Raw genomic sequence first — 24,762 nt, forward strand, 5'->3', positions numbered from 1 at the left:
GTTCAACCATCTATCTCAAACTTTGCTTACTCGAACACGCACTGTGTGGACACAGAGTCATCAATGTTCTTGTCAAAATGATTTTTTTGTTAATTGAAGCTGAAATATCGCGGAATACGGGAAAAATAGACAGGTTACGGTACGAACGTTTTGTAACCTCCAAAATCTGTGTTCAACTTGCCGAATTTGATAGATAGATTGTTTTCTTGACGTGCTATACGTCATTTCCCGCAGATTTTGTTACGCTAATTTCTCAAATCTGGTCAAAAGAACTTTTCTGACACAATCGTATTTATTTGGATTCTGTGCGTTTGTTATTATTATGTCTACTTAAATTCAATAATTGTAGAATCTGGAAACGGTCATTTGATCGGTAATGCAAATGCACCCCATAGAAACGGAAATAGAAAGATGACGAATGGCAAATTTCGAATTTTTTAAGTATTGTATACTTATCTTTTAAAAATCAGCAGAGTTTCACACATATACTTATATATACAAATTTTGTTGTTTACATTTTGTTCACACGGTTCACATTTTAGCAGCGCACAGAGATTTAATTGATAATATTGACGCACATCTGTTTTCCATTTTCCGAACGGACCGAAAGCGATTTTATCGAAAGATACGCGGGGTAACTTTGTGGTATCGACTGAATTCGAGAATGTATAGGTTGAATATAGTAATGAACTAACGAATCTAATAATAGATGCAGTACAATGTGCTACTTTCCCATGCACAGATGATAAATGCATAAGTCAGAAACGTTCGAGAACTCCACTTTTCATCCGACTGTATATTCCCGACATTATTCTCTCAATTCTCCGCAGTAACTTTTTTATTCATTATCTTTGAATTTGGCGCCATTACGATAAACCAATTTACCGTTGTCATTCGTACAGGAAGACTGTTAAAGGTAGTTGTTAGGTATCGCTGTTGGTAATCGATAGGAAATCGTTCATTACCGATTGCCGTCTATTAAATCAACACCTCAGCTTAGTTGTGCAAACAAAACGCAAACAGCCGCAACTCGGACGGATAATGTTCCCGAGCGAGGTTCAATTACCACATCCCCGGATGCCGGGACGCTTGTTTTTCTCGCGCAATTCGCGCCTGCGATAATCGACCGTTAAAAACTCGTCGCTGCTATTTTTAACGGTTCAACTTCTGTCTAGATGATACGCATACCGCGACGCAATATTGCGTAGCTAACTTCCCCACGATGTTCTTCTCTCTCTTTCGCTCCCTTTCGACATTTCGAGGGTACACTTCCCGTTAACATTCCACGCAAATACTAGCTTATTACTAGTTTTTATCGTTGGAATTACCACGACGCCTAGTCACGAGAGATGCACGTGATATCACCTGTGAAACTTAGGGGTGCGACAGCAAAAGATTGCTCCTTTCATCAATTACAGCGCGTGTCTTTCATTTGTCAATTTTATAGACTGTACATGAGTAACCAATTTTGTTTAACACTGAAATAACGACAAAATTGCATTTATTTAGATTTCCTATCAGTTTTGTTTAAATGTGTACATCAATTGAGAAGTTCGCTACAAAATTTCTCCGAAAACACATATATAATTTTAATATTTTTAAAACAAAACGCTAGTTCTATGTTCATAACTTCGATGAAGCGTACGGCGATGACCGGGTCAATTTAGACCCGGCACGCCAAACTCGTTATTCGATTATTCAAATCACTGCACGATGAAAAAAAAACACCGTGGAAAATATGTTTAGAAAGATTGATAAACGAAGCTGAAATTCATTTGGACAATGAATCGTGGCTTTCGAAAATTTTCAAAAAAATACTAGGATATAAAATACGACAGAATTGAGTACGATTTTAATTAATCTCGGATCTAAAAAGGCTACTACCACGGAATATAAGATTCTATTTGATTCGAGTTTCTCTCTGAAAATTCGTCAACAAGAATTGCAAATTACATGAACATCCGCAGTCGAATTGTGAGCAACATTTTTATGGAGCAGTTTGGATAATCGCTGAAAATGATTTAACGATCGAAAACATGAGTGGGGAATGTGAATGACCGTGCACACAATGGAAACCGCGGGTTCGATCGCGAGGTTATTAATCCGCGGCAGTTTCCGGCGATCCTGGAATACTGTGCGAACAGTGTACGGGCATTGGTCGAGCGGCGATCGGGACACGATCGGTTATTGAAAAGGAGCCAACAGGCGATTCGTAAATAAATCGCCGGCCGTATTAAACCGGTAGGGGAACGGTGTGAAATAGGGGATCGCCGGTGGCGCTCCAAACTTGGCCGGCCAGCCAAATTTATTTCTAGGTAGTTAGCACGGTTGGAGCCTGCCCCGAAGCTTGTTTTCATTCTGTAATTTTATTTCATTTAATTAGCGGGATATAGGGCTTCCGGCGTGCACCGGAGTTTACAGAAATGGAGTCGTTCTCTATAAATACGCGGGCGTTCGAAAGTACGTTTGCAGAAAAATTTGAACGAGTGATGAAGAACTTCATACTCTTTCTCTTAACAGATGTTAATTGTTCTGCAATGATGCGAATGGGTTGGAGTAGCTAACGAAAAGAGCAATATAGTTTTAACTCTGAGGTGTCACTAATAATTGCTGAACCATTATGGAAAATATTGTTTACATTATTAAATATGTCGGTATCTAATCAATTACTAAACATTTGGCTATTGTATGAGGTATTACATATTAGGTTGGCAACTAAATTCGCGACCTTCTGTTTCGTATTTCTTTTATTGTATCATTATAGCCTCATTCAGTGACCATTTCTCTTGAACTGTATATCATTAGGAAGCTCTGAATTTTGCGATTAATTTGATATAAAATACTCGTGCTCAAAAATACATACACTCGGTAAAATAAGTCTCCGTACACCCTTTAAAACAGAATAACCTTTTTATAATTGTACCAATCGCGATTGCTTACAAAACATCAGGCATTTGGCATAATTATAAAAGAGTGATTCTGTCTTAAAGGGTGTACGGAGACTTATTTTACTGAGTGTATATAAATGACTTTCTTTGAGAAAATGTGGAGGTCGCGAACTTAGTTGCCAACCTAATTGTATACCAATTTCATATCCATAAAATTTTCAAGATCGGAGGGAATGGAAATATTCCAAGTTGGAAGAGATGTTTCATTTTCGAGTTAAAATAGCTCCGAGTGCAAAGGGTTAAAAAGGGAGTTCAGTATTTCATGAATTCTGCGCGTCCTCCAATATTCGGTTTTCCATCCCAAACTTGAAAGGGTCAGCGGAACAATAAAGTTCACGGGTAACGAACAGTTGTCTGTACAATGACTGTTATGACCACAGTCTAACGAACCCGGTGAATGGCGCAGAAAAGATTTTCTCGAATAACTCGGCCCGGTAGCACCGTCTTCCGCTATTTTGAAAGAAGTTATTCAACGGGCAGCTGAATGGATTAACCCGAGTGGAATACACGAATATCATTCACGCTCGTATCGTTCGCGACGGCATCCAGACAGTTTTCTCGTGGCCCGACACGTAAAATACCATCTCGCGACGTCGCGAATTCTGAAGATCGCGTTTGGCCAACGGAGAAAGGATCTGTGTGGAATTTTTGCTGCATGGGGCTGAGGGATTGGCTTAGGAGAGGAAATTAGCCCTCTAAAATACATTCAGAAGAAAGTTTGAATTTTTGTTGAATGACTGTCGAATGATACAAGTCGGCGCCATTAGTATTTTTCGATCGTGTTTCTTTTTCGCAGCCAATTAACAATTTTCGTGCTCCGGTTTCTCAGCCAATTAGCCTACGGTCGTCGTTTGATTCGCGTGTGCCGGATATTTCCCGGCGATTAGAGCAAGCGTCATTCCCACGTAATTAGGTCCACAAGGACGGGATCCCGTGGATCAATTACGTGGATCGTCGACGAGGTGGATGACGCGTACGCGACGATAATTGATCCGCGTTACGCGGAATCTGTGCAAAGCGATGCCTCTGTTTGCTCGACAAATTTTCTTCGAATTAATTGGAAATCTCGGGCTTTTCGCTTAAAACGTTGCGCAACTAACGAGACCGTTCGACTAGATATCAACCCCGAATGATGAAACACGGCTGCATTGAAAAATAAACGATTTCATCATGTTTACAATCGTCTCATTCCGAGTCGATAAAATCCAATGAAATTGGACGAAACATGCGCGATAAACTTCCGAAAGCTGATTTGCATAAACATCCGCAAAGAAGTCGCATTATTCCGAGTCAAATGAGAATTCGGTGTCGTCCTTGATGGACGGTTTCGAAACAATATGGCGTCAAGAGGGTCACACACGTCGAACTTAACTAGTCAATTACCATTTTGTAGTTTGAACCAAAGTTCTTTTTGCTTCGATTAGCGTTTACTCGTGATCGAGTCGTGTTCGGAGCACGCCAAGGGGTCGTGCGTAGTATAGTATAATATATCAACGACATATGGCATTCTAGCTGGGGACTATCAATTTTTACGACAACACGATCGCGTGCACGTGGCTCACGCGTTTCAGAAATCTTTCGGCGACCTTGCTCGAAATGCCGCAGTAGAGGACCTTAACTGCGATTATGCCACGCGGAAGCTGCCACGTTCCTAATTGATCGATCCTAAATTGACACCGGAATGACCGCGTTTCTGGTTGTCAGTATCAGATTAACAGCCAACTTGTTCACTTGACTCTCAGACGATCCGCTAACCGGTTTGACTTTTGACTTGTACTGTGCGGTGTCGAGAAGTTCGCTAACGGGAGTGGAACGGTTCTCCTTGGCCCCCGTAGCAGCCCCCACCACTGCCTGGCGCCCGATAGCAACGCCCACTAAACGCGCATCTCGACTATTACCACTTTGAGTGGTAATATTAAGAATTTTTCAGTTGCTCGCATTTCACTTTCCACATAACTGGTAACATGAAACTTTATACGACTCCTACATAAATAAATTTTTATACAAAGTTTTAAAATCGTAAATAGTATGTGCGAGCAGTTCAAAGTTAAGTAACATGTACTCGAAGTTTTTAAAGCTGCAATAACAATTTTCTCGAAAGTTCTAAAGGGTGACTCAATCTAGATTCGCGTTTCCAGATTATGTAACGTAATCCATGTTACGTGTTCTCCGTGATAGTGCACCTTCGGCGATATTAGTCGCAGTATTTTTGGGTTAATGGATCGCCGACAGACCGGACAGCGATCCGAATAGATGACGGTTTTGAAAGGAGTTATTTTTTCCCGCGTTTTCGCGCGTTGACGAGTCCCGGAATCGATGGAACCGTCTCGTTTATCTGTGGTGCGTGATGTGTCGAATCCTCCCCGGCCAGCTTGTAAATCGTCCAACGGGAAAAGTGTGTCGATCGGTTTCCGAGACTCGGCTGGACTCTGCACGTACCCGCTTTTACATAAATTACGTTTCCGGACGAATCGCGGCGAGTCTAGACTGAATACAAACGTTTCTACATAGTCATCTTTCCGGAATATTAACTGTCGCAGCGAAAGTCGCGCTTTCTAGCCTTGATTCTGGACCTGGAAATGACAGTATGTTTTTTTAAACATAAACAATTCGGTAGACAATTTTGGTAAAGGAGAAAATTTCTCCGATTCACCTCAGCAATTATTATATCGTATTGTACAGGGTGTTTCCTACTTTTCCGGCAAGATTGTAGGAGCATGATCTGCAAGTGAAAATACGAAAAAAAATGATATATGAAGTTTGTTTATAAACGATGTCAAGTTTGTATCAATGCAGAAGGTGGTCATTTTGAAATGATGATTCAAACATTTTTAACACAATCGACCCTTCCGTATTATTCAGCTTTAACGCTTAAATCTGTTCCGCACCTATTCAGGCTACATTCAATATTTGTCTATAATATTGTAATAAAGCGTTTATAAATAAACTTCATATGTATAACATTTTTTTCGTATTTTCACTTGTAGATCATGCTCCTACAATCTTGCCGGAAAAGTAGGAAACACCCCGTATACATACTATTAGACTGCGGATCTCCATGCATTTATGAAGAAATTGGTTGGACGAAATATAAAACAGTAAAAGATTTAAACAATTCAAGAATGTTTAAAGATCCGCAAAATATCTTTATGCAGGATACAAATTTTCTACTTGAATTGCAAGAAACTGGATTGAAATAGAAATTTATTTTCTCTCTTAATCTGTTTAACCCTTTACACTCAAAAGTTAAACATTTCTTCCGACTCGTAATGATTCTATTCTAAATGAAATTTAGAATTTATTCTATGAAATTGATACAACACCGAAAATCAATGATCAGTAAATGATTAGACCCCAACATATTTAATAATCTAAACAGTATTTTGAATAATGGTACATCAATTTTTAGTGGTGAGTCACTCTAAGTCACCACTCGAGTGATAAGAGTTGATAAGTTGAAAATCCCTATCTTCTCAACTCCAAAATAAATTGCCAAATTCCACAGCACCCCTCTCCCCGTATTACTGCCGCCGATCGACCCCTCCGACTCACGCTAATCCGAGGAACGCTGGAACAATGGAACAGAGTTCTCAACAGATTGATGTTCCTTACTGAACAAGGTAATCTGTGTACACCGGGTGACTCGCTGAATGAATAGGCTTCGTCAGCGACGCGTCACTGTCGTGAATGTGTCGGAATCAGACCTAACTCAGGGACTATCTTATCGACTATCATCCCACCTGGTATTCGGGACGTCGACGACGTATGTATCGGATTGATTTGTTTACTAGCTCGTCCTTAATCGGCCGCTTGACGTCAACGATTGTTCGTTTACGGGCGGATGATAGCATGGACCCGTCAACGACGACGGTTACGTAAGCGTTGGACACCGGTGAACCGGGGTCATTGTCGTGACGAACAACCGGTTCAACATCAAAGGCAATTAACCGGCCGCACGGAACGTCATGTTCTTATCGGCGTGAGTCATTACGAACTTCGGCATTAGCTGAAAACAATCCACGTGGGCGTTAAGCGCACGGTTCACCAACTTCCATCGATTCTTCTTGTCTTATTCGTTGACCAATTGCGCTGCCATTTTGCAACATTCTGGCTCGGAGGAAATTGGAATATGGAGCTGAAATACGTTTGATGACTGGAAAAAATTAGAATTTTCCTTTTTCTCGATTAGAAACATTTAGGTCGTTCGGAAAGTAATTTTGCATTTTTATTACCGCAAGGGCGAAAATGCAGTGCACGAAAGAAGAAGTTGTGCGCTGTTTCAGGACGATCGCTATTTTTTTCGCTTTTTTCAATTTTTCATTTTTTCTTAATTTTTTATGCGGTGTAAATTTAATTTCAAATATCTTTAAGTTGCTTGAGAAATCGCAAAGGATCATAGAAAAAAAAATGGGCTTTTATATTCCCTTGAGAAAACGAAATGACTTTGTGAACTGACCAGCGTGTTCCGCGATTATACATGGAAATGAGAATTCTTGGACAGAAAGTCTCTGTTTGGCAGCGACCGTAGGCAGGAAACAGTCTGACCGCTTCGGGGGTGGTAAGTTTCGGGGTTTGACCTGGAAGGCTTTATTGCGCACGACTGTGCGGCTTGCAAACGGACGGTGAACGAAAGGCAAAAGAGGAGGAGGAGAGGAGAGAGAGAGAGAGAGAGAGCAACAAAGGAGGCAGGTTTTATTTCAAACGATACCCCTTTCCGCTCGGTGGTCCCATCTTTCGCCTTTGCTACTGTATCTGGGTTATTCCTTTTTCGCAACCGAGGGAGAGAAAAAAGAATATCACTGGCGGGTAGCCAGCGTCGCGACGACTGGGAAATGGGATAAGTAATTAGATCAATTTGGGAGACGAGGGCGCGACGGATAGGGAGGTCAAAGCACGAGAAGACTGTGGGGACCGTCTGAGAACGTGACAGCGAGTTAACTCACGGTGGGCGGGGCTTGGGGACGGTGGGAGGAGCGTAGCTACGTTAAGGGCGAATAACGAGCGTGGAAATCGTGGAGGGGGTAGTTGCGGACCAATGGGGAGACCGTAAAGTGCTGCTGGAGTCCCGATAGTTGCTCTTGTGGACCCAAAAGTGATTTTATAAGGAAATAATAGTTAACTGGTCGGTGAAACAAATTGATGATGGAGTTAGCAGTGAATATAGAGGCTATTTAACAAGTATGAATAATTATTTATGGAAATCTGCAAATTAGAAAAATGTAGACAATCGTGCGCGAAATTGTAGCACAGAGAGGACTTCGTTTGCAGTTCGTTCCAACTTGTCTGTTTCGCGAAGGTTTAGCGAAAGAGAATATGATCATGACTGACAATGAAACACGATCGGAATCGTAACAGCAGGTGCATAAAGGGAACTTCCTCTATCGAGTACAAAGTCGGCGAACGAATCAACAAGCATCGAAGAAGCCGTGCAAATAAATAGACGCGCGGCGGACGGATTTAGTAATCTTGGATCGTGTTCTTCAAGGCTGGATGGCGCGTACAGTGCGACAATTGCGAGCGCGTCTAATAATATTGCTACTGCCGGTCGCGGTGCTACTCGAAAACAAAGGACAATAAAGTTACAAGTTGCAGTCGGAGTCGTGACTATTAACATTTTACTGCCTTCTGCGGGGTACTGAAATGGAACTTTATTTATTGGAACACGGCTACCAGATAATATTCTGGCTATTGCTGCACGTTCATACAATTTTTACATGCTTTTTTTCACCTTCTCTGCACGCTCTCTTCTATTTTCCTGCATTCACCAGATGATGTCCTGGCTATTGCTGCGCGTTATACATTTTTACTTCTTTTTGTGCTTTCTACTTTTTCACATTCTCTACTCTACACGCTTCCCCTAATTCTCCGTTCTTTATTGACGTTCTTATTCTCGCCTTTTTCACATTCTCATCTGCCAACTCTATTACTATAGCGCTCCAGTATTTCTCAGGCGTCTCTCCACTATACTCTCTTCCCTTCTACCGTTCACGAACTCTTCCTCACGCACTTCCTCGTGACAACCAGAGCTCGATCCTAGAGCGCGACCCACGCCGGCGCACAGCCAGACAATGCATGGCTAATCGCGTCGCGACTCAGATCCTCCAATTAGCATAACTTTGGGGCACAAGCAAACACAGTATAAATACGCTATAGTATCCGAGGGAAGGGCCGACGACGCCGTCTCGCCGGGATAATACGGACTCCAAAGAGAAGACACGTGGGCTGCTTGACCAAGGGAAAATCGTATTTCTATCGCAAGAGGGAGGAGGAAGAGAAGTAAGCGCGAGAGAGAGCAAGAGGGACAACTAGGTGCGCGTAGATGTGTTTACCCGAGCGGAACACGTGTCACTGGCCAACGATAAACCTGGCATTGTGTGTTTACACTGGAGAGAGAGACGGTATCGATCTATTCGCGTTTGGCATGCATGCCGCGTATCGGCGGCCATTTGTCCACGAACCGGTACGCGACGACGGAAATCGAGGGTGTAACCCGACGATTCCGACTGCGAATTCTATAGGACCGTCCAAAAACCGCGACCCCATTCTCTCGAAACAATGCCGTTTCACTTTTCCCCGTTTCCTTTGTCCGGTGCTAAATCAATTGCTGAAAGTGCACGTGTTGTACAGGAAAATAGAATTGTATGTGTGCATGATGGAAGATCATGTAGAATCTGAAAGAAATGTTACGATTAGACTGCGGTAGTTTGTGCAAAATGAAAAAATTGTTTGCATCAACCGTAAGAAACAGCAGCGAGATCAAAATCTCTTTATTGATTTTCAATTCTGCTTTCTATTCCTAAATTTTTTTCATCTGTCCACAGCTTTAAATTGCACCCACCCATTCTTGTCATAAATGGTAAAATTCGCAGTCTAGTTTCGATTGTACTCGCTCAATAACAATACTCAAGACTATCTAACAGCATGAAGAAGCTGCTCATCGTGTTTTCTGTCCAAACGCGCTCGCAACACATTCATCCACAGTTGTACCACAGTTGTACTTCAGTTGTAACGCACTTGTAACGCGGGAATATCGATAGTCCAATTAGCGTAGAAATCGCGAGATCTTCATAGGAGATTCGCGACGTGGGCGCCGCCGACGCGCCGATGCTAATGTTCCCGGTTGTCCAGCAAGGCCGAGGACGCGCGGCCGCGTAATTGGCTCGCTGCCAGTCGTCTTAATGCCGGTGAAGATTCTTTTATCAAAAGAAGACAGGCAGAGAGAAAGAGAGAGGGAGGGGGGAGAGATATGAGTAGGACTGGCCGTGCTCCAGAAATTATGAATCGGCGAAAGAGAAGGAGAGCGGGCGCATCGATGATGTACCGGCGCAAGTCTGCGGAAGCGGACGATGACTCGGACCTTTAAGGCTTCCTTTTAACGGAACGAAATCCGTACTACAGTTCCTTGACCCCACTTCTTCATTGCGAATTCGTCCAACAACCGAGCCAGAAATCAATGTGTTAACGTCGAAGAGTATTTAATAAATATTTAATTACTCCCCCATGAGAGAAGAAGAACCCCTGACAAGAGGGAGATACCATTGACCGACTCTTTATGCAATTAGATCCCTCGACAATTACTCTCGACGATGATTGATCCGTTGATTCGAGTGTGCTCCAGAGAAATATCGGTTAATGGGGATTCTTTCGCTGATTGGGTGTCCAACGTGTATAGTAGTGTGCGTGTAAATGGGTCGATTTGTAACTTTCTGTTAGAGGAAATTATTGATTACTGATAACTCTTTGTTTCGTGCGAATTGTTCCCCTTTTTAGCGTAGTCTCGGCGGGCTCATTTTTCCTGGGAGTGTAACTACCTACCTTTGGAGTAGTTCAGAATGATTCGGGAAACAAAAAGAATGTCTGGCGGCGCGGACGATTGTTCCTGCGATTCCCGGGGGATCGATTTTTAACGGGTAACGAATTATGGTCGGCGAAATTGCATAACTCGCAGCTAAAATCGCCGATCTTGCCCGAAACTGTAATTCTACATTCTGCGGTGTAGAACCTTGCGGAGCTGAGTAGGTAGAATTCGGTAGAGCTCGAATTATGGGCGAGCATCGAATTCTGAAATTTTGTCTACCCTTCATAATTTCCTCACAATTGAGAAAAAAATGTATGACGTGCGAAAGGTAAATTCGAGTATTTTCGTCTTTTTTTCATCTTAATATCTCAATTAACAACCGAGAAAAAAAATGATAAAGTGTAATGTGTTCGCTGAAATGAGGGATTAGCGACTTAAAAAGGGGATTATCCTTCAGTCTAAAAGCATTGTTTTGCGCACGATTAAATTACAAATGTCGTTTATCCTGCTAGCGCCTGCAAATAACAGAACAGTATAATTATTATACTGTAATTATTATACTTAACAGTTATTATATAGAAATTGTTTTATTTTTTTACAGACGCAATTCAATTCAATCTTGAAAATGGTCCAAATCAGTGACCGAAACGTCGATTATTTGAAAATTAGCAAAATTGCTTAGTTAATTTTTGTTATTTTTTGTATTTAACGATCGAACCGTAGCGCCGATATCATTCAACAATTGTTAGTATAATTTATTTCGGTAAAACCGTGTGAAATTGACACGACGGATGGATTAAGGGATGGATAACAATATCGAAATCTTGAAAATCGACTAGTTCGCGCAGCAGGACGCGAGACTCTCGCTAAACCGAGTCGATTTACGAGTCCCCGGTATTGACCGAGAAATAATCCTCCCGGGAGCCGTGAACCATAACCGACTATAGTCTGCGAGGCTCATCGATAGGGACATGGTGGGTGCAATCGAGCGATCCCAGACGCTTTTCGAGCAGCTGTGTACATACACACACACACACACACACACACACATATACTCTCTCCCTTGTAAAATATATCCTTTTCCCGGTATGCCTTGCATATACGACGACAAGCGTTTCGTGCGTTTACCTCGCGTACAATAACGCTCTTCAGGCTCGTATCAAGGTGGAAAGAGCACAGAGGATTGCGTTCAGGGAACGTTGCGGAATATTTCACGACAGCTGCGACGAATGTGCGTCCGAATGTCGTCCGTCTAGCTGATCCTGGAATTCCGGTTCGCGAGACCAGCGTCGGCGCCGCTTGCGAAACCATGGCGCCGGGCACAACCATAATCGCCAGGTACCGGGCTTTGTTGTCGACTCTACAGGACACTTCAGAGGGTGCGTGCCTTTCCCGCGATTCGGTTTGCGGTGATAATGGGCGTGGTTGGGACAAATGATTGTAATGGGATTAGTGCAAGGTGTGTAAATATTGGTCGGGGCTATTAGCATGATCCTCAGTGACCGCGCTTCACTGGCCCTAAGCGGTCAAGTAGGGTCGTTGATGGCTTAGGCGAAATTTCACTCTTCAATTTCTTTCTTTGTGGATTATGGTGAATAGCAAATAATACAACGGTGTCTTCGCTGTTCTGCCACTGTCGGAAATCTGATTATTGTGTTAGAATGTCAGGATCCCATTGGACAGGCCAGTGATGAATGTACGAGGTGTCTGCCAAGAATGAAACGAGCGCGCGCGAGACGTAGTAAAATCCGACAAAAATCGGGAGACGGGATAAGGAACGCGCAATCGTTGCACGATTTAAAAATAATCACGCGAGTAGGCAGGTATGTGGAAGGTGCGTCAGAGGCGCGCGATATACTGCCGTTGGAATTCGCAACGTGCTATTTCAGCGAATGATTCATCGACAGGCAATGAACGAACGCCGATCTCTTCCGCGCCCGCTGTTTTTCGTTTACAAGCTGCCCGGAACACATCAATGAAACGCGACGCGCGTGGCTCTTATATTTAACTTCGGGTAACTCACCTCGCGTAAAAATGGCGGGTCTTGGATCTCCGTTGGAATCTCACGATACACCCCCCGTCGAATTCTCAATAGTTTATTAGATCGTTTCATTAGCCGTAATTTTCTTTTTTCAATTTACCGGGTGCTTCTCGACACGCACTCTTTTCCGAGAGACGTCACACGGAATGTCTCCGGCGAGATATCGTTTCACTCGTATCCCGAATTGATCAAACGTCGAGTCGGATAGGTGTCGAGGCGGATTTTACGGCGAACCGGGAAACGGAAGAGGCGACACGCGATTGCTTTTATCGGCGTGATCATGGCCAACGCGCTCCCGTCCGAGTGTGAATAAACAAATGGTTCCGGGAACGATTAAACCGTGCTCTCGCGTCGAGAGTTGCACCTGGTTGTTTGATTTTACAGCTCGGGTCGACTCGTGTCTGCTTTTAACACTCGTTCCCTTCCTGCGTTCCTTCGTATTTATAAAAATCGTCTGCACGGAAATTTTTCTATGCAGCTGATAGAACAAGGTGAAATAGGAAGTCGGTATCATCGCGTTGAACGTTCGGACAGAATGTTTAAAAACAGTTGTTCCCCGGAACGAAGGGAGCCGATTGATAATTCCATGAGTGCCGTCAGCAGAAAATTGCCATCATCGCTGGAGTTCCCATTAAAAGACATCACCGATGTCGTCATTCTCTTCGAATTCTCCGTTCCCGAAAGCCGACGGAACTCAAAGAGCTCTTTCCGGTCTTGTTCACGTGTGAAAATCGTTTGGTTTCGAGCGGCCGTGTCCGCAAAGTTAGTTTCCCGGCTAGATGAAACGCTGGAGGCTCGTGACCTAAGCGAAAGGAAGAGGAGGGCGAAGCCGAAGAGAAAGGGGGGAGTAGCGTGAAGAGTAGAAAGAGAGATTCCCTCGTGCTCTCGTGGTCGTTCTCGTCCTCTCGCTCGGCCGACGGCCTTGAGAGGTCACTTTACTGGGACCGTTCGCTGAATACCTGGCGAAGAAAGGAACTGGAACGTGCATGAGGCGGTTAGGCCAGCCATGGTAGAGGGGACGAGGCCGGTGCTCCGCTCCCGGCCATTATAATAACGTCCACTTGGCGAAACGAGCCGTCATTTTCTCGGTAGAAAACAACGTGTCGTCCCTCTCGGTGACTCTGGTTCTACCCATTTTCTCGGTCGTTCCTTTTTTTTTTCGAAATCCCCCTTCGGAGTTATCTTGTATTTTTAGTCGCTGGTTTATGGCGACGAACGCTTCGTTTATATGAAACTCGTCGCCAACCAGCCGATTTTTCGATCCTCCGTGCTCGACGAAGCGCAACCGGGGATATGTAAAGTTATTCCGACCACGAATCACGCGGCGTTGCTCGCGAGGAACCTCGTGGCGTGATTCCGAGTAATAAAGTAGCCAGAGATCCGAGGAGATGAATAGCTCCGCAGAAATCCGGAATAAATCTTGCTTTTATTGTTTTCCATGAGTAATGAGGCGACGAGGAAACTTTTTTCCCCGATCTGCTTGGTTACTTCCAGAAAATCCTGGAGGAGGACCCAGAACGGAAGTGAATCAGGTTCTCAAGGACCGGTGGGGACACTAGAGTGTCGCAGCGTGTGTAAAGGGACAATTTCACAGAATCCGTAACGGGGTTTCTTCTCTAACCTCTCTTTTTCCCTGTCTCAAACTTACTGTGCAAGACTGAGTTCACTCCAAGTCGTCAATATACCTATAAAGCGACTGACTAGCTTATAAGTAGACAGCGCATTTATGACAAAGATGAATAAGTGCAATTTAAAACAGTAAAAATATTAGAAGAATCTTAAAAGACTGTTGTATTATTTTCAATCTATTAAACATACCACGAAAGAAAATACATTTCCAGCTCACTTCAGTTTGTTGTAATTCACGAAGAAAATTTTTATTTTGCATAAAGATCCGCTGCCTACTTATAAGTCACAAAGTTGTAACATGTATTTTTGTTTTCACCATTTCTGTGTACAGGGTGACCCACGAATCGTGATGAGTAGAGATTACTCTAGCTGTTATTAGCAGACCGTTCGAAAATGTTTTCATCAAACATGAGCATAGGTTTAAAAAAGTTCTCACACGATTATAACAAATTTTCAAGATCACCTTCAATTTTTTGCGGAGACACCTATCAAAATAAGCAATTTTTTATTACGTTATGATACTTTCCGAATTCGCCTTGAAATCCTCCAACAAATAGGCGTAAAAAAAAATTGAAGGTGACCTTGAAAAATCATGAAGAAAGGGTTGACGAAAAATTTGCTATTCGATCGGACTGCTACTAACAGAGTAATCTCTACTAATCACGAGACGTGGCTCATCCTTATACCGTGAACAATTCGCAAATAATAATCTTTAGAAGAAAAAAAGGACACAGGGAATATTCCTGCTGATTTCGTGCATGGTTTCCGAGGAGATGGTCGTCTGGGTTAGGTTCTGCCAGCACATGGCCACCGTCTGGTGTTTCTGTCACGCAGAGAAAAAACCGTCGATCCGATGCAAATCCGTGCGTGGTTTCGTGTCCAACGAGCTTCGGCCCTCGATCTTTATCTGATCGATCCGCGGAGAGACTGCTCTAATTGTTTCCTGTTCCCGAGGGGAAATTTATTTTGCAGGAGACAGTTCGCCGCGCAGATTAAACGGCGATAATGTTAACGAGATAGATAGAGCGGCGCCTGGAATGGGATATTCTGGATCTTTCACTGGGCAACTGGTCGTCGACCAGTAGCAAGTTACATGGCCAGTTAGGCGACTTTTCTTCTCTAAAGTCGTATAAGGTGAACGTAAACACGCAACTTCTTGTGGGGGGAGAGTTCTTGTGCAATCACGCGCGAATTCCTCATAGTACATACTGCTGGAGTTAGTGTTTATTTTTGGCGCTTGTTGATGGTGGCTCTAAATTGTACTAATTATAGATAGCGGTGGTACTGCTGATTGGTGCTCGGTTATGGTGCTGACAGCAGGTAGCTACTCGTTAAGATTCAGTTTTAACAGTAACAAGTAGACAACGGATTTTATGCATTTGTGACGAAACTGAATAGGTGGTATTTAAAATAGTGAAAACATTAACAGAATTTAAGTATACAGAGTTTAAGGATGTTCTGGAGGTACAATGGGAGACTAAAGTACAAGAAATTCGAAATCCATCAATATATTGGCAAACTAGTTTCTAGTTTTTTATAAATTCTCCATAAGAAGACATGTTAAAATGTGCAAACTTTAAGTTGCTATAATTCTTAAACGGTGCAGTGAATCGAGCCCAAACTTTGGTAATTGTGAATTAATTTAGTAAGAATTATATCTTGTCAAATTTTCAAAAATTTTGTTGCGTTTTTATATACCTCCAGAAAAAAAGAAAAAAGAAATTGTTTGGGTAAAATATAAAACGGTGAAAGATTAGAAAAATCTTAGAATATTGTTACGTTGTGCTCGATGTAAAAAATCCATTAAGGGATGAAGTGAATTTTTATTTAACTGCTGCTACCCACAATCTTTGCGAAATATTTTTATTTTATATATAAAAATCTCTGCATTCATTACGCTATACTACATCGGTCATATTAAAAGAAAAAATTTCTATTTCACTCTAGTTTGTAGCAACTCATGTAGACAATTATTACTTTGCACGAAGATCCGCTCTGTCTGGCAATAAACTATTAATAATCTTCTAATTCCCGCAAACCAATCAACCTGAAAGGAATTCCAATTTTCTTATGCAACGGTGTCAACGGTCGTCCCGACGCTTTCACATCTTGCAAAACTGATTATCCTCCATCCGTGTAAGAGCAAGACAGTGTTCCGAGAGTATTCGCGCGGTTGCAGACGGATCTGCTTGGCGGCGCTCATCTTTTTGCATAGCAAATCGAGTGTCCAAGGCCGGCGCAAGGCCACGGGAAAAGAAATAGCCGCTTGCTTTTGCTTTCCACGAGCTGAACCAGCGGAGGAGGACGACGAGGAGCTGTATACATAGTCGTGCGTGTTTCAGACACGCGATGTAGGTCGCCCGGGACAGAGAAAAAGAAATGGGACGAAAGCTCGGAGAGGCTACAGCCTCTCGGATCCGCTTGGGTACGCGCAAACACGCTCCAGGCAAAGGACGAATTCGCTTTTTTTTTTTTGGAACAGCCCACGGCTCTTTCCTCTGTTTATTTTTTTCTATTTTCCGCTCTGACCCGAACCGTTTTGTTGAATGAAATCGACGGTGTAACCAGTTTCGGTGACGCACGCAGGTCGTAGTGAACGGCCAACAACGCGCACCGACGTCATGATCGGCCCCGATCCTGCACGTTTGTTCTTCCGAGAAGCGGAAAAACTGCCGCCGAACAGGATCTTGTGGAAAGGAAAACCTGAAAAGAGAAACCTCCATGCGCGTTTATAGACACTTGTTAGAAATGCGCTTAGAGTTCCAAGAACGCGAACTTTGAATATTCTCCTGGGTGCTCCACAAGTTTTGCGTCAAGCTGTACAACTTATTCGCGAACCCTACCATTATTCAGGGTCCTCGAAATTCATTTTTGAGCTCTCACAATTTTTCGGGAGGTTCCAGAATGCTCTAATAGGCCCCATAATTTTTGCACGAACCTGTACAATTTATTCGCGAGACCTATAATTATTCAGGGTCTTCAAAATTCATTTTTAAGCTCTCACAACTTTCTGATAGGCCTCTACAAGTTTTTGGTAGGTTGCAGAACGTTCTTACAGGTCCCACAATTTTTTTGCAGACTCTACAATTGTTTTTTTAATCGCTATATTTTATTAATTGATCCTCGAATGATTTCATAACCCCTAGAATTTTTAGATCGGCTCTAAAACGTCTCAGAATGTTTTAGTAGTCCTTAACAAGTTTTTGGTAGGTTGCAGAACGTTCTCGCAGATTCCACAATTTTTTTGCAGACTCTACAATTGTTTTTTTAATCGCTACATTTTATTCATTGATCCTCGAATGATTTCATGGCCCCTAGAATTTTTATATCGGCTCTAAACGTCTCAGAATGTTTTAGTAGTCCTCCACAAGTTTTCGGTAGGTTGCAGAACGTTCTCACAGGTCCCACAATTTTTTTGCAGACTCTACATGGCCACTACAAGTTTTAGATCGGTTCTAAAATATCTCACAATTTTTCTGCTTGATCTACAATTCTTCAAACCTCTGCAAACACTCGCCAGGACCCGGTAGTCCCTTCCGAAGACGTCCACCAATGGATACTCTAAATAAAAGCCTAAAAGCTGCCGGTTTCGCAGTCTGGTCTCGGTCTATCGGGGACAAGATACCGGTGGGGAACGTAATCTGCATAGCGGCCGAATATCTCTCGTTAATGGATGAAGCCAGAAATACAAAGGGACCGGGAAAGAGGGTAGTCGTCTCTTCCCTGATGAACTTTCAGCCCGATTCCGTGCACCGCGAAGTGTGTCAAGTCAGGTAGATTCTCATCGAGTCACAGAAAGGCGGGCAGACTGGTCTCGCGCGGTCTCGAAAATAAACGCGGTTGCTCGCCTATTATTGGATAGAAAAGAAGGCCATGCACGGAGACAGAGAAGATCCGTCTCTCACACACTCTCCCTCGAAGCCGGTGGCCTCTCCGATATATTTCCCGCAAATATCGTATAAATATTAATATCGATCGTCGGTGCACGCGGACCAACAGAACGTGCCCCGCCTCGCAAGAATAGTTGAATCGACCGAATTAACATAATAATGGGATTCGTTATTAGCTGGGGGTCAAACAGCAGCCAACTCTTGCTAGCCTACTCGCGATCATGGCTGCTTCACGAGCCCTCATACCCCGGAAGTGCGAGAAGTTGAAGAGACGTGTCTGGGAAAGCGGATGCATATTGAACCGGCCTATAAAGTTGTTCTTCAACGTTAACGTAAATTGAAAATGAACAGATCTTCCATTATACGGGCCAGAAAACAGACATTCTGCTCTGTTTACAAACGAACACGACAATTACCATAAACATCGAGCAGCCTAATTACATATTGGCTGTTTAATCTCTCCGCCAATGAGTGTCTAAACAAACTAAAGTGGTTTTTGTTCGCCGCTGAGCCACGAGTCTATCCAATTAGACCCGACGTTGACCCGAAAATGAATATTCAGCTATCGCCGGTATAAAATATCAACGGCGGTCATTTAAATACAGTATACTTTCGAAAGTTTATCCAGTTGGACTCGGCGTGTCGACCTCGCGATGAATATTCAGCCGATCCCAGGCATAAAATAACAATAGCGAGTATAGAAAAAGCGGCGTAGAACGCTCGTCGAAGTATCGTTCGCTATAGTGGCTTGATTCTTGTCGCTCCTGGGTGGCTGGAAGCCGTTAATCCGTTCCTGTCGATGTTTGATCCTGCGAAAACCTTTTTGTGTTTGCGTGTGAGTGACAGCACTCTTTATCCGGACGTGAAATCTCATTTTTACCACGTTTTTTCATCTGGTATAACAATATTTCGATTCGTGGGTGGAAAAGGTGACGCGAAACGACTAATATTCTAATGCTTTTCAACAGTACACGGTTCATATGTTGCGCTCCATTCAGTTCGCGACGGTCATAAATCAACTCCTGTATGTGGGGACCTACGAGACGCGAGAAGGTCGAAAGAGTGATAAATACGGTAAACATTGACTTTGCATTTTCGGTGCCGTTAAGTAGATTGCTTCGATTTCGTAAATATTTATAGATCGAGCGACAAAATTTTACACGACGCGGAGAATATTTTTCTGACAAAGACGGCGGTCGATTAAATATTCATGAGCTAGAGAAAAAAGAGACACTCGAAAGAAAACGCTGGGAAATTCTCGAGGAAAATAACCGGTGTCACGAGTTTCCGCACAAAGAAACTTTTGGTCCGAAAATAGTCGCGTCGATTTGATATTCACAGGTCGCGAAATAGCGAAGGAGAATTGTATGCAAGACGGAATCGGTGTTGGAAAAATATCGAGAACGCGCGCGATAAATCGACACCGTCATCGACAGATTCGTCGGTCGCGCGTCCGGCTAATTGACAAGCGAGGATCGACGTCCCTCGTAACGGATCTACGGGGTGCGACGATCGATGCGAAGTCATGTTACTTTTTTCCCTGTCGAGAGAGAGAGTGGCGGGCATATTTTGCAAGCCCTTCGGTTTTAATTAATTTCCCCTATTGTCCCCGCCGTGGGATTAATTATCCCCCGTCAGCGAGGTCCAACGGCAGATATGCTCGTCCCATTCCCTCGGTGTAACTGCCTGTTGTGCCTGCTACACGGATGTTACGTGTGCGCTACTGCTTATCCACCGGGTGAGTCGAAAGTAGCCATATTCTGATTTCAACAGACCAATACTGTGCGCATTTCATCGCACGACCGAAGTGAGAACTTCTATGACGATTGTACATGTGTCTGTTTCTCGCTCGCTCGGCTAAATTCGGCTCCCCCGAGGTTACCCGAGCTGCGTTTCACGTTGGAGCGTGACGGATCAGACTGGCTCGAGAAGTTTTGATCAAAGAAGTTTTCACTTCAAAAATTCTGCGTTGCCGCAGAAAGTAAGAATTCGATGTAGTGCGCGATTTATTCGACACAGAGTATCTCAAAAGCATCAATTACAGGAACCACAATTTTTCTATTCTTCATTATGAGCTTTTGAAGTTTAATATTGGTCGAATAGTTATAATTAGACTGAGGATCTTTATGCATTTATTGATTGTAAAAGTTCTCAAAAAATGCTGGAGTATGAAGTTCGACAGAATTTAGTACGAATTTTATTTATGTTCGATCTACAAATGCTACTAACAATGAAAATAAACATCCGCGATCTAGTTATAATTTTCGAGTGACGGTATAGTGGTGAGGGTTGGGCAAAAATGTTATGTAAATAAAAATTTCGAATAAAGTGGGTTTTAAACCCAGTTTATTCGAAATTATTATTTGAATAAAATTTTTGCCCAACTCTGATGGTGGCAGTGTTTTTCGATTACTATTACCCGGTGCTGAGTGGGTGCCTGGTACTCCAAGCAAGAGTATGAAAGTACATTGCGCGCGGTAGCGTAAGGTATCACGGCGAAAGGGGGAGCAGAAATGTCGGCTCGCCGCATTCCACGGACTTTTAACGACTGTAACCCTCATTTCCTTCGACATCGAGCCGTTAACTATGCTCGCGGACACCGACTGAAAGACGCGCGGCAACTTTCAACCAGCCACCTTTGTGCTTCGCCCCGTTCCCTCGAGAGCACACTCCCCCTCTCTCGTTGGTTTTGCCTCGCGGTGAGATTCTTTTAATTATCGCGATATCCTGTTCCCGCGGTCGATCCCCAACCCGATACCGTGTTCAGGATTGTTAGAATTTCCGCGGCTCCGATATCCCAGACGATCTACATCGGATGATGCGATCAGCTTCCTGGAACACCGTTTGGCTTCGGCGTAATAATCTCGCCGGAGGATACCGTCACTCTTGTAATAATTGTAATTAGTCCGCGCCGCTTCGTTGTACATATTCTTCTACAAAAATTAGGAACAAGGGAAAATTCGATTCTCCCACTGGAACCTCCGTTATGCTTCCCAAAAGATTATAATCTTTGTGCAAATTAAAATTGTTTTACCCTATTTGCTGCAAGTTGGAGTGAAAGAAAAATTTATTGGAAAAATTATTCTATAACAGCCCGATCTTTTTTGAATAAAACAAAAAAAAATGTAGCTGAATCGGACAAACAGTTCCTGAGATAAAAATTCGTAACTGATACCCGTTTTCGTCAGGTTTTCGAAGGCCTGTGATTTTTGAACGAATTCTAAACCGGCAAAATGATGACTTGATATGTTTAATGGGTTGACGAGAATGTAGCAGCGTCTCTAAATTCTTCTAATATTTTACCGTTTTAAATTACACCTACTCATTCTTGTCATAAATGCAACAATTTATAAATTGTGCTTTATCCACTTTATTTTTTCACTTGCAACAACCATGCACATACTCAATAGCATAACATCGTTCCACAGGATCCACAGAAGCTCGCAAAACAATTTGCAGCAAAGAGGATCCATTAGCGAGCGGTATACAATTACTAATCAGCTTATCACCGCTGTTGTAAACCTTTCGAAAACGTAGACTTCCGAGCGAGAAAACAGAAAATTGTGCGCCAGGGCCATTTTCATCGATGCTTCACCGCGAAACCGGCGCATATCGGCGGAATGCAGCACCCGTAGAACCGCAGGCTTCATCAGGCCGTTTCAAGTCGATGATTACGAGGACAGGAGGAAGATAACAATTTCCCTAAATCGGGGAATGTAGGAAGTCGTGGAAAATACGACTCGATGAAGGAAACTTGATTGGCCGTTGGGAAAATCATGGTTATAGCAACGGGGAGTAGTATAACCGGTGTGTGCGAGCTGCGTGCGAGGGACGAGATCGTGATCGAGGGATATACATTCGCAATCGAGGATCCAGGAACGCGGAAGCTTTATGCTCGCGTGTTTCTGACCGGTATCTTGCTATCTTTTCACTTTAGCTGGCTGAACAAGCATAACCGAGCATCGATCGCGACGTGTGGCTAATCGGCCGGAAACGTCTTCTTCCACTTCGTGTTCCCCTTCGTCTTCTTCTTCAGCTTCTGCAGAAACTACATTCCTGAAGTCAATTCTAGATTTTTAAAATCAATTTCTGGTTCTTTTGTGAAAATGTAAGGAGAGTCGCGTAAAAGGTAAAAACACTGACAAACACGAGCAAACCTGCGAAAACGTTCGTGCCAATTCTCTGGGTATTCTGGGTAGAATGTCACGAGGCGCTACCAACCTCGAGGACGGATCTCGATCTCCAACGATCTCGAGATCCACGCTCGTGTGCATCGTCGCGCAGCAGAGCCCTAATTCTAGCGTCCCGTTCGTTTTTTTCCAGCGAATATATAGATCGGAGACTTTCTCCTCGGCTCTCCACCTCGAGCACCGGTGTTTCCACCGGAGAATTTAGTGTCATCTCGAGCATGTATCTTTAGCCGTGACTTATGTAACGCGGTCTAAATAGGCGGTTAAAGTCGTCGCGGCCCGAGACCGTCCTTTTTCAGAGGCTTCGAGTGCGTGCTCTGGATCCGAGTCAACTGGAAAGAGGGTAACAAGTGGACGCATAGCGGAGAAAGATTCCTCCGGGACCTCTTTGAACAGGGTATTTATAGTTTGCTAGCTTAAATAAGGGTAAACCATGTTATTATTGGTCACCGGGATATGCTGCGACTCGAGTTTACGCCGCATTCCCCGGATTGGACCGCTTTTTGGCAATCTTCTGAACCTGGAATAGCTTCAGTACATTTTTGTTTATGTTCATGATCACCTTGGCAGACTATGCAGAACCTTTGTGTGCTTTATAAAGCTTTGGTAGACCTTCCACAACACTCGTGACCTTTATACAGCTTTGGTAGACCTTGCAGAAGCTTCACGAGCTTTAGACAGCTTTGGAAGACATTGGTAGACCTTGCAGAACCTTCACGAGCTTTAGACAGGTTTGGAAGACATTGTAGAACCTTCATGAGCTTTATACAGCATTGGTAAACCTCGCAGGACCTTCACGAGCTTTAGACAGGTTTGAAAGACATTGCAGAACCTTCATGAGCTTTATACAGGTTTGGTAGACCTCGCAGCACCTTCATTCAGTTTATACAGCTTTCGTTAGATTGTCAACCTGTCTTTGAGAAAAATCGAGGTCTTCAAAGAGCTCCGAAAGCACTCGGCTAAACATGTCAAGACACCGGAATTGTAGACCGGGTCTTCTCCCGAACAAGACGCCACCCTCTCTCTGGAACATCGCGTCTGCTACTTCCCATTTATCATCAGTTGTTCTGATCCAGGTCACGCGTGAAACTCGATTCGTCGTTCGTCGCTGTCTCCAGTTTCCGTCTCGCAAGCGGACGTAAAATAGTCGAATGCTTGGCGAGTCGATATAATGCGCTCCGATGGATTGACTCGTTCCCGAAGTCCCGGGGAAACGATCTCTCGTTCCCCAGCGCGTAGATGGTAACAGGCATTGTCTGGCCGACAGAGGTAACAACAGCAAGAAAAAGTCCGCGAAACGACCGATGCGAATTCCCTGAGGCTGCTGGCTCGAGACTCGTTCCTGCGATTGCGGCGTATTACAATATGTAAGAGGGCCTCGCATTGTTTCCCCGGCCAGAAGTATCGTGGAAAACGTGAAAAAGGATCCGGGGCCTCCTCCTTTCTCTGTTCCTGTTCTCGCCCCCGGGAAATCCGCTCTACAAGCCCTGGGAAACATCTCGAGGATTTTTAACCTCCATTCCTTCTTTCACCTGGGCTTTCAGCTTCGACGGGTGCTTGTCGGTGTGTGTTCTTAACCTATTTGCAATCAATAGGCTGCCGGTTTGTTGATGTGTTTGCCGGCAGAACGGGCGGGGTCAAATGAAACCAAGTAAGAGATCAACCCGGAAAGATGAAAATAAACAAATCGATGAACAAGTCGTCGGGCCGAATCCAATATCTGGGATCGATCGTCGAGCATTTTCAGGGATTCGCTCGGCTCGAAAGTAACGCGAGGATTCCTCGATCGGAATTTCGGAATTTTCCGTGGTCAGGATCGATCGTCGAGCAGCGATCACTTGACCCACATGAGCGAGAACGAGGCTTTTAATCACTGGCTCGATTTAATCGTTCCTATGCGAAAAACCCTGCCTTACCCCCGTCTTTTGTTGGTCGCGAATTATCGAATCTAATAACGAATCCCGTAAAAAAACGAGCGCCGACCGCGTTGATTGCGGACAAATGAATTCTGATCGACGGAACAGAAAAGTTGGACGGAAAAAGAATCGGAACTCGCGTCCGTTGTTGGACACGCCGGGGGGATGCTTTTAATGACCGATTGCGCTTCGTGTGGATTTTTCGAATTACTCAGAAACCCCGGGAAGCTTTCCGCTGTATCAGCTTTTTAGATCCGGGCGTGGGCGATGGCCTTTTTCAACATATTGAGGGCCTGGAGAATATTAAAAGTTTACAGGATGAAAATGCACAACGGACTCGATTGTACAAG

General features: G+C 43.7%; 1 protein-coding gene and 1 long non-coding RNA gene across 7 annotated transcripts in view; both read left to right on the forward strand.

The window, feature by feature from the left end:
- Step (cytohesin steppke) overlaps positions 1–24,762 on the forward strand; it is a 76,995-nt gene that overhangs the window by 23,522 nt on the left and 28,711 nt on the right. The gene's annotated exons all lie outside the window — the stretch shown is intronic.
- On the forward strand, positions 3–24,361 carry LOC143212293 (uncharacterized). The gene is made up of 2 exons (XR_013009669.1): positions 3–17,626; positions 17,798–24,361. It is a non-coding gene; the product is annotated as an uncharacterized LOC143212293 (long non-coding RNA).

Source organism: Lasioglossum baleicum, chromosome 9 (assembly GCF_051020765.1).
Source record: "Lasioglossum baleicum chromosome 9, iyLasBale1, whole genome shotgun sequence".
Classification (NCBI taxonomy): domain Eukaryota; kingdom Metazoa; phylum Arthropoda; class Insecta; order Hymenoptera; family Halictidae; genus Lasioglossum; species Lasioglossum baleicum.